The sequence below is a fragment of the Lampetra planeri genome, chromosome 20 (genome assembly GCF_965212315.1).
Source record: "Lampetra planeri chromosome 20, kcLamPlan1.2.h2, whole genome shotgun sequence".
Classification (NCBI taxonomy): Eukaryota; Metazoa; Chordata; class Hyperoartia; order Petromyzontiformes; family Petromyzontidae; genus Lampetra; species Lampetra planeri.
The window spans coordinates 7,304,598-7,315,654 of record NC_136126.1 but is presented as its reverse complement, the minus strand read 5'-3'; the positions used below and the strand labels follow the sequence as shown (position 1 = coordinate 7,315,654).

The 11,057-nt window shown below is 53.4% G+C and overlaps 1 protein-coding gene across 2 annotated transcripts in view; it reads left to right on the top strand.

Annotated features, from left to right (window-relative positions):
* Positions 1 to 308: 308 nt before the first annotated feature.
* FBXW2 (F-box and WD repeat domain containing 2) overlaps positions 309 to 11,057 on the top strand; it is a 127,086-nt gene continuing 116,337 nt past the window's right edge. For both annotated transcript variants that reach the window (XM_078603446.1, XM_078603445.1), the window contains exon 1: positions 309 to 382. The gene's annotated coding sequence lies outside the window, so the exon portion shown is untranslated. The remainder of the gene's footprint in view (positions 383 to 11,057) is intronic.

Genomic DNA, 11,057 nt, shown 5'->3' with positions numbered 1-11,057 from the left:
CGATGCGTTATAATATCCTAACAATTTTCTGTAAAACAATTACAAATTAGAATCGATTCCATGATTCCGGTCACCGACTCAATAGAATCGATGCCACGGGGGTTACGCTCCCGGGGCTCTGATGTCATCTCCGGCGCGCGCGCGTGCAGGTGGCGGCTGCCCCCCGCCCCGCCCCTTAGCGCCCTCGCCCCGCCCCTTAGCTCCAACGCCCCGCCCCTTAGCGCCAACGCTCCGCCCCTTAGCGCCAACGCCCCGCCCCTTAGCGCCAACGCCCCGCCCCTTAACGCCCCTGCCCCGCCTCCCTTAGACCACCACTGGCTCCTCCCTCTCGCGGCGTGCGCGCGCGCGCTTCCGGGGGGCGCGTGGGTGCCGAGGCAGAGAGGTAAGCGACGCGCCGCGCGTGGGAGCCGCTCAAACTGCGGCGAGCCCGCCGCCAATTGTCCACCACCACCATCACCACCGCATCCACCACCAGCGCCACCACCAGCGCCCTGTCCAGACGCTCACTCGCTCGCTCTTGCCGCTCTTTCTGCCGCCCGCTCGAGCTCGCCCCTCGTGAGACGGCGGCGCTTGCCCGCCCGCCTGCCCGGGTTGTGTGTGTTGGTGTAGTAGGGGTGGTGTAGGAGGGGTGGTGGTGTAGGGAGGGTGGTGGTGTAGGGGGGGCAACCCTCAGCCGCGCCGCCTCAGCTGGGGGGGTGGTGGGAAGCGCGCGAACGAATGGTCGCGCGCTTTCTCCGCTCTCACCCCCCACCCCCCATCGTCCTTCGTCATCGTCGCCGTGTCGCCGCGGCCTAGTTGACTCGTGCTTCACTTGGCACCACCACTATCACCACTACCAGCACTAGCACCACCACTAGCAGCACTACCACCACCACTACCAGCACCAGCACTAGCACCAGCACTAGCACCCCCACCACTACCACTACCACCACCACTAGCACCACCAGCACCAGCACTACCAGCACCACCACTACCAGCACCACCACTACCATCACCGCCAGCACCACCACTACCATCACCGCCAGCACCACCACCAGCGCCACCACTACCACCACCAGCACTACCACCACCAGCACTACCACCACCAGCACTACCACCACCAGCACCACCACTACAAGCACCACCAGCACCACCACTACCACCACCACTACTACCACCACCACCACTACTACCACTACCACCACCAGCACCACCACTACCACCACCACCAGCAGCAAGCCTCTGCACCTTCACGCTGTACGAATTGAATGCATTGTTGACTATCAGCGGGCCACGCGTTACATTGCCACAACTACGTAGATCTGTGGGCATCTATTCACGACCCCGCTATGTACAACGATCTCGCTTCTCAACCTTGGCCTTCACGTAGCAGTGGATCGAGCAGGACTTATTCTGACGAGGTCCCCGTGGTGAGGATCAGGTTGTTGCGGCCTTTCCGTCGTGAAGTGCTCCGTTAACGATGATTTAAAACGTTTCCCACCGCTTTTAATTGTATTGAACCCATGATAAGGTCATGCAATTGAGTTTCCTTGGGCAGAACCGCGCTCATTTGTGCACTTTAACGGCTCTTCCTTGTGAATGGGATCTAGGCTGATAATAACTAGAGGTAATTTAACACTCGTGTAATTCGAAGCAATTTTAAGTTTAATAGTATTACTATTCGTTAACCCCACCATACGAATGAAACTGTATAAGTTGTACAGTACAGTATTATATAGCCACTGCTGTGTGAATGGTCTGTCACTATCATCCGTGATTGATTTAAATGACCCATCGCCTGACACTTATTTAGCAAATAGTTATGCATTATTATCAGTCACCCTTCAATTCAAAAGGTTGACACAAGAACTGATGACGAGGATTACAGACCCGTTAGCCCCTGATGATTTACTAGCGGGAAGTACCCGGCGTTGCCCGGGAGAAAAATATATTTCAAAACTTTATTACATCTACAATCTTGATTTGAAGCTTTCGTGACTGCAGGAATCCTACGTGACTTTACCGAACGAACCAAAGATTATTACATACACAGATACTTAGCTATTGTTACAGCCCGGTAGGCCGTTTGTCCATTTCTCCACCAACAAAATCATAAGAGGCTTGGAGAAGCCCAAAAAGTAATAGAAAGTGGGGAGTAAATAGTTTGATGTAAAAGGTTTCCGAAAATTGTCGACCCCCCCCCCCCCTCAAAATATTTTTACCCCTGCGTAGGTATATATACCTACACACTCTGCATACAACTACAGAGTAAGTAGTATCTATTTACTCTGTAGTTGTATCTACTGACTGTACAGTAGTATTTACTGAGCCAGTAGTAGCTACTGACTATTAGCATTTACTGACTGTAGTAACTACTGACAGTAGTATCTACTGGCCCTACAGTACTTTCTACTGACTGTAGTAGTACCTACTGACCGTTGTAGTATCTACTGGCCCTACAGTATCTACCGACTCTATAGTAGTAACTACTAACTCTATAGTAGTATCTGCTGACTATAGGATCCACTAACTCATATTTAATAACTCTACAGCAATATCTACTGACTATAGTAGTATCTACTGACTTATAGCAATAGCTACTGACCATAGTAGTATCTACTGACTAGCAGTATTTACTGACCGTAGTGGTATATACTGACTGTTTTAGTATCTACTTTCACTACAGCAGTGCATACCGACTGTGGTGGTACCTGCTATCACTACAGCAGTGCATACCGACTGTGGTGGTACCTGCTATCACTACAGCAGTGCATACCGACTGTGGTGGAACCTGCTATCACTACAGCAGTGCATACTGACTGTGGTGGTACCTGCTATGACAGCAGTGCATACCGACTGTGGTGGTACCTGCTTTCACTACGGCAGTGCATACTGACTGTGGTGGTATCCTGCTATGACTACTGCAGTGCATACCGACTGTGGTGGTACCTGCTGACTCTATAGCAGTATATATCGACTCTATAGCACAAACTGATAACTTGACAGTGTCGTCGTGAGGCCTAGTCCCTGCAGAGCCCCCGGCCTCGCCTAGATTGCCTAGCCGGCCGAGGTGGCACCTTGGCAGGCTGGCCGCTACCCACACCCCCCCCACCATTCCCCCGCCCGCTCTACGATAATAGTATCTAAGTGCTATAATATTAGTATCTACCGACCCTATAGTAGTAAGTGCACACATTGGGGTTGCTAGAGGCAACCCCCGGTCAGCTTTGTCTCGCATGTGCAAATGCGTGCTTTGGCGCTCGCAGAGCGGCGTAAGGAAAGAAATAATAAATATCATTAAATTGTTAATTTAACTACTTTAAAGTTGACGGATGGGAAAACGGAATATCGCTGGCTCACCACCGTATTTATGGCATGGTACCTGGCTACTTTAAATTTTTTTAAAACCCACGGTTTGCGAGCCAAATCCTTCGCAAGTTTCATACACAGACAGACACAGACACGTAGAGACAGACAGACAAATAATGCCTATTATAGGTAAGATGAACATAATTGGGAACAATGGGACAATTAGTAGCCAACGAAATCACATTCTGGAAAAGTAAATATTTTTTTTATTTTGTGCCTGGGTTTTGTAGAGTATGTATGAAAGGGAATTTCAACCAATGTTAATTTGTGTAGCCATCCGCCATCCAAGCTGCTGCAAAACTGAGGCTTAAGTAAAAACATATTTCGAAATTAAAACAATTGACAAGGATGGAACACCACATGAAGAAAGTAATACTACATATGAGAAGCGGGAGTCGGTATAAGAAACAACTTTTATCAAAGTGTTTCACATCGACTTGAGAATTGACATCGGAAGGCCCGTGAATTTGGGCACAAGATAAATGAGCAAGTTCACAACACTATTGAAGATGTTTATTGGAGGAACACAACTGTTAAACAGATCAAAGTATGCTTACCAATGTCAGGTATCGCAGATGGACTGAGATTTGTAAAACATTAAATAAATAGACGGATGAGAGCTGGTTGGAGTACATACCAATGTGCCTAAATATGAAACATTTCGGTCGGTGTGTATGAACATGTGTGACATGGATCAGATGCAAGCAATCTGGCAGAAAATTTTACAATTTGTAAAAGTGCGTAATTAAGCGTGGAGAGGAGCCTGCTTCGAATTATACTGAGACACAAAGAAGAACACATGTATCAGGGAACACACACATTAGAGACACATTGACTTTATGAAAGTGAGCTTGGTCATAGAAAGGATCATGGCTGGTGGCTGAGCTTTAATGACAGTGGCAGCCAAAGGAGAGAACATGTCCGAGAGCACATCCACCACAGAGATGGAGGAATGAGATCAGCTCAAGTGGAGGAGCTAGATGGATTCTTGCATTCCAAGGTAGTAATGGCTTGGGGAGGCATTTCATCTAGGAGTGGATAGATCACGACTGATGATGCGGCTACATTTATTTACATTCTATCAACGACAGAAAGATAAATATTGACTGATTAAAACCCAAGTTATGTTTTAACTTCTACATTTCAAGCCATCCCAAAGCATATAATCTCACGGGGTTATCACCTGTTTAAATATACGAGGTTTTGTTCAGTGGTGTGAATTTTACTGAACAAATCTTTGTCATTAATGATTTATCCCCAAAAGCCTCATACTAAATGTATCACGTACTGAAGAACAATATGCGGTACAATCAGGAAACATGTAGGTTAGCTATACAGCAAAAACGTGGAAACCTACATCTAATCATTACACCGGTTAAGAAAGTTTGACATTTGACGTATGTGAAGTATTGGAAAATGACGGCAGGAAACTCCTTGACGGGAACACACTTCTTTTATTAAATCTTGACTTGTAACAATACAACGCGTGGCCTCTCTTCTTCACAATGCGCTTCTCTTGACTCTGGATTCTGTGCTGCCGGCTCTCTGTGCCTCGTGTAGACTCCGCGCCTCGGCTACACTCCTCTCTCGCCTCGTGTAGACTCTGCGCCTCTGCTACACTCTCCACTCGCCTCGTGTAGACTTTGCATCTCTCTCTCTGGCTACACCGTATGCATACTCGGCTCGTGTAGACCTTCCTCTCTCGCTGGCTACACCGTATGCATACTCGGCTCGTGTAGACCGTTCTCTCTCGCTGGCTACACACTATACATTACTCAGCTCGTGTAGACCGTTCTCTCTCGCTGGCTACACACTATACATTACTCAGCTCGTGTAGACCGTTCTCTCTCGCTGGCTACACGCTATACATTACTCAGCTCGTGTAGACCGTTCTCTCTCGCTGGCTACACACTATACATTACTCAGCTCGTGTAGACCGTTCTCTCTCGCTGGCTACACACTATACATTACTCAGCTCGTGTAGACCGTTCTCTCTCGCTGGCTACACACTTATACCTTACTCTCCTCTACTCTCCATTACTCTCCTCTCCGGGCTCTATCTCTGCACCTTCGTCTTCATTCTTAGATGGTTCCACTTCTGCCCCTGCTCCTCTGTGCATCACCTTATATACCCCTTCTTCCCGGGAGACGGAGCGGATGCGGACCTCCACGTCGGCACCGCTCCTCAGTTACCCAATCCCCACGCGCTATCCCTACGATCCGGTTCCGCTCAGCGCGTGTTTCCACTCCCCGACCAATCACACCGCGCTGCTACCCGATCACTCCCTCTGCGCGCGTCACCGGCACACAGCCAATCAGCAGCACTACCCCCACCCGCGCACTGACGCCTGCTCCTCCCCGTCAGCGCGCGTCACCACACACACACCCGTACATACGCGCTGGCACACGACATATACACCCAGCGCGTATCACCACTACATCACCCCCTCCCACATAGCTCGCAGCCGGCCCGGCTGCTAACAACAACCAACCGCGACGATAAAACGACAACCAACAAAAAAAACCCCGTAACCCCCCGAGTGTGCCCCGTAACATAACACAACAACAACAACAACAAGAATAACTATGTACAGATTGACAATGAACCCGAAAAGTCAACAATAACACGATACGAGCAAATTCGAAACGAACGCGCCCCACGTCCCTGCGACTACACGCAGTGACGAGGCGCTCCAACTGCCCCGACTCCTCACGAGGCAGGTCATGCAAAGTAACACGACCTGGCGCGAGTCCGTCTGGCTGGTCCATCGTATGGGGCGGGACACTGACGACCGTCCGGCGGTTCCGGCTGCTCCAGACGGCGCGGAACGGGCCTGAAAGGGCCGGCCCCGCCGCGGAGATCCGGCCGCCGGTGATCGGCAGCTGTCAGTTCCGAGACACCTGGGAGCAGATCAGGCGAAAACACGTGTGGATCAGGCAGAGACATTTCCCCCTCTGGGTCGCCGGTCACGTCACCCGCCCGGCCATCACGACACAAGGGGAGGCCATATGGAGGCGAGAACGGTTTCAGTCGGGAGGGGTGAACGTACCACCGGCGCTTTCCCCACTTTATCTGAACGCACTGGGGCCGTGCAACGCGCACGACCTCCACGGGTCCCCTCCACGGTCTCAACAATTTAGGCGACGTAGCCAAGGGTGCCTGAGGGCAATGCAGCCAGGCCCTGTCACCTGGTTTCCATTCGTGCATGGACACCTTCCGTGCCCGCAACCGTTCATTAGCAATTTGGCGAGCCCGCGAATTAAGCCGCGCGGCCTCCCTCGCCTCTGTCAGCTTGTGAATATTAAACTTAATATGTTCTGCCAAATTAGAATTAGTTCGTGGAGCGGACAGGCCAAGTTGCGTTTCTATTGGCGGGTCAGCTTCCCGACCGTACATCAAATAGAATGGGGAAAACCCCGTAGCTGCATGGGGGGCCATTCTATACGCGGCAAGGACTCCCGGGACCTGCAGGTCCCAATCTACATGTGCCTCGCACACCTGCTGGCACAGCATGGAAGTCAAGGTTTTGTGGAGTCTCTCCACCATCCCGTCAGTCTGCGGGTGGTACGGGGAGGTACGCACCTTCTTGGTACCCAACAGATCGCACACCTCTTGCAACAATTTACTCGAAAAATTTTTACCTTGGTCGGTCAGCAGGCGTTCGGGAGCCCCCTTGTCCAGGACATAGCCCTGGACGAAGGCATCCGTCACAGCCGCTGCCGACTGGTTAGCGAGAGGCCACGCCATAGGCCATCGGGTAAAGTATTCGACCCCCACTAACAAATATTTATTCCCTCTCGGCGTGACTGGGAAGGGCCCCAAAATATCGAGTGCAACGAGCTCGTTGGTACGCGAGACCTGAATAGATTGCAGCGGTGGATTAGCTGCCACGGCCGGTGGTTTACGCCTGGCGCACTCAACGCACCCCTTCAGAATATGCACCACATCACTTCCCATTCCCGGCCAGTAATAGTCACGCTGAAGCAGGGCAAGCGTCTTGTTAACTCCCAAGTGCAAGAGGCGTTCGTGTGCCGCCAAGACAACCCTCCCCCTCACAGCGGAAGGCACCACGAGTGCGTTCCGCCGGGACAAACTGTCCCATTTCAATAACACGCCCCGCTCAAGTACATAGGAGCCGGTACGCTCCTGGTCTCCCTCGGGACCCCCAACCTTGCGGCGCAATGCTAGCAGCGAGCTGTCCGCCATCTGGAGGCGGCCCCATTCGCTGAGCGACAGCGAGAGCAGCGAGTCCCGACCCTGAGAGGCAGTGGAATCATCCCCGATCGGTGCGCCCGCTGTCGCAGCCAGTGCCCCCATCTCCCCCACAAGCGTCGGTTTACAGCGCGCCGATCCCGACAAACACGCGCATTCATCACAAGGCAACAACCGCGACAAGCAATCGGCATTCGTGTGTCGCAACCCCTTACGGTACGTAGTCGTAAACTGATAGTCCTGGAGGACTTCCAACCAACGCGACAACTGGCCCGAGGGCTGGGCGACCCTCAATGAATACTGTAGCGCCGCGTGGTCCGTTCGGACTGTAAAGTGACGACCATAAAGATATGGCCTAAACTGCTGCACAAAAAAAACAATGGCAAGCAGCTCGCGACGGGTGACACAGTAGCGCTGCTCCGCCGGAGACAACACCCTACTACCGTAGGCGACAACTCTTTCGACACCCCCAACGACTTGGGATAGCACCCCCCCAATGCCCGTGTTGCTAGCATCCGTGTCCAGCAAAAAGGGACTGGCAAAATCGGGATAACACAAGGGTGGGGCACCCACCAAGGCGTCCCGGAGGGAGCGAAACGCGGCCTCCTCCTCCGGTCCCCATTTGAACTTCACTCCCTTCGCCGTTAGAGCGTGCAAGGGTTTTGCAATAGTGGCGAAGTGCTCAACGAACCGCCGATAATAAGAAGCAAACCCGATGAAACTACGCACGTCGGAAACGGACGTAGGTGTCGGCCACGAACCGACACAATCCGTCTTCGCGGGATCGGTGGAGATCCCCGAAGAATCGACAATGTGACCCAAGTATCTAACGGACCTACGAAGGAGGTGACATTTGGCCGGTTTAAATTTCAACTTAGCCGATCGCATTCGCAAGAACACCCCTCTCAATCGCCGGAGGTGTTCCTCAAACGTTTTACTGAAAACAATGACATCGTCCATATAAATCAAGCATGTATCCCACTGCAAGCCCGACAAAACCAGCTCCATAAGTCGCTGAAACGTCGCTGGAGAGGAGTGAAGTCCCATGGGTAACCGGTTAAACTGGAACAGCCCCCCTGGAGTCCGAAATGCTGTCTTAGGTTTCGACTCTTCGTCGAGCGGCAACTGCCAAAACCCCGATAACAAATCAAGAGTCGAAAAATATCGCGCACCAGACAATGCATCGAGGGACTCATCCATCCTGGGGAGCGGATACGCGTCAGCCACAGAGATCTTATTCAGGCGACGGAAATCAACGCAGAATCGCAGGGACCCGTCCTGCTTCTTAACCAGCACAATAGGCGCTCCCCACGGGCTAGAGGAGGGCGAAATAATATCGGCTTCTAGCATATCGTTAACAGCCGACTGAACATGTTCCTTCTCCACGGGACTCAGTCGGAAGGGATTTAGCCTGACCGGCGCCGCATCGCCCGTTTCAATGTGATGGTGCAACAAATCCGTGCACCCAATGTCATACTTATGTTTACTGAATACATCAGAGAATTCAATGAGCAACTCGCGCAGCGCACCCAACTGCGCCGCCGACAAATCGTCCGAGGCGGCACATAACGAATGGACCCACTCAAGGTCTTCCCTTGGCTCAACGTTCCGCGCGGGGCTCGAGCCCACCTGCGCAACCAACCCATCATCCCCAGGGACCTGCGCCGCGTGAGCCAGCACGGTGCCCTGCGGAATGACAGCTGGTCGCGACCCCGCGTTCAAAACCATCACAAACGGATCCCTGTCAGCCCGCACCAAAGTGTGAGCCACCGATAAATCAAGACCCCCGACAGCCTTGTTAGAAGGACCCAAAAGCATACTCTGTCCCGAAGCCTCCCTCACCCATGGTTTCCGCAACCGGAGGGGAATCAACATCTGTGAACCCGGGGGCACTTGCACTGTCTGCGTCGCCACCGCTTGTATCGTAGCGCACGCCGTCCGAATGTCAGTAGGGCCCGTCAAAAATGAAATCCGGCGACCCGATGGCAGTTCAATGCATCGTTGATCGATAAGAATTTTAATGGGCATTTTAGCCAAAAAGTCAGTGCCCAAAAGACACGGAACTGCCAAAGAAGACGAAACGAAAACGGGTCCCGACAATTTGATATCTCCAATGCAAATGGACGCCCTAACCTGACCGATAATGCCCAACGATCCCCCATTAGCGGCGTAAAATGGCACATCCACTGGAAGCAGCGGACGACATTGGACCGGAAGAATATTATAAATGAGGTCCGATATAATAGTTGCCGATGCCCCCGTGTCCACTAACACCCTAATCTCAACCCCATCAATGGATCCCGTAACAACGGACGAACCCGCCGAAGCAGCCACAATTCTATGCCCCAATTCCGCCCATTCAATGTCTCCCTGGTCCCGGCCGAACCCCCCTCGCCGAACCGAATCCCCGAACCTTAACCGGCCCTCCTCCGCCGCAACGCGGCGTCCCATGTGTGCCGAATAAACAGGCCGAGCGTGTGAGGTGCCGCGACTTGCCGGGGATTGTAGAGATGACTTGGGCTCTCGGTCGTCGTCCAGCCGAGCTCCCATGGCGCGCTGCCGCGGAGCGCGGCACCCGGACGCCACGTGGCCCCGGAGGCCGCAGTTATAGCACGTGACGAGGGTCGGAGTAGATCTTGGTTGCTCCGACTTTCGGCCCGATCGCAGAGGCGACCGGGCCCCCGGCCTCCAGTCCCTTGGTCGTCCCGTGGCGAACGCCTCCTCTCGTGGGCTGACGACCTGGGGTTCGGCGACCACCAAACCCGGGGCTGCGACGACAGCAGCGTTGCAACCAACGCCTTGCTTCCGTTGTAGGGCCTCGTGCGCTTGAATACTCGTGGCGACTCTCAAAGAAGAAATATCAATCTCGTCAGCTGTGTTGATAGGGACCCCCAGGTCCTGCGCCAACTTGAGCAGCTGCTCCAAAACCATCGCGTCTTGGCCCTCCTCGTCCATCCGAGGGAACGCAGCATCAGCAAGAGCCAGCAACGCCGTGCGATAGGCCAGCGCGGTCTCCGTGGCCGCTTTCCGTCTTGCGTAGAACTGATGGCGGCACGTAGAGGGAGGCCCGTAGACCCTGGCCAACAAACCCAGCGCATCCTTCAGCGTGGAGCGGTCCGACTTCCGTGCAGCCCTGAAGGCCGCGAGCGCATCGTCGTCCAGCATGGCGGGCAATGCCCGCAGCGCCGTAGCATCGGACCACGCTGACATCTCTTGATGCGCCAAAAACCTTCGCTGAAATTGGCCCCAGTCTCCGCCTTCCGCCTTGAAGGCTGACAACGTGGGCAGGCGCTGCTGAAAAATGAAGTCATCCGCCTCGTGGTTCCTCTCCGCCTGTCCGTCGGTGTCTAAGATGGCGGCTCCAGCAGCAGACGTAAGATGGCGGACCCCCTCGCGCGCTGATGACGTCGATGCGCGCGCTTGGGAACCCACCACCACGTGGCGCTCGCCGTTCCCGCCAAAAGTAGGCCCAGGCGCAATGGCGGGAATCCCCCAT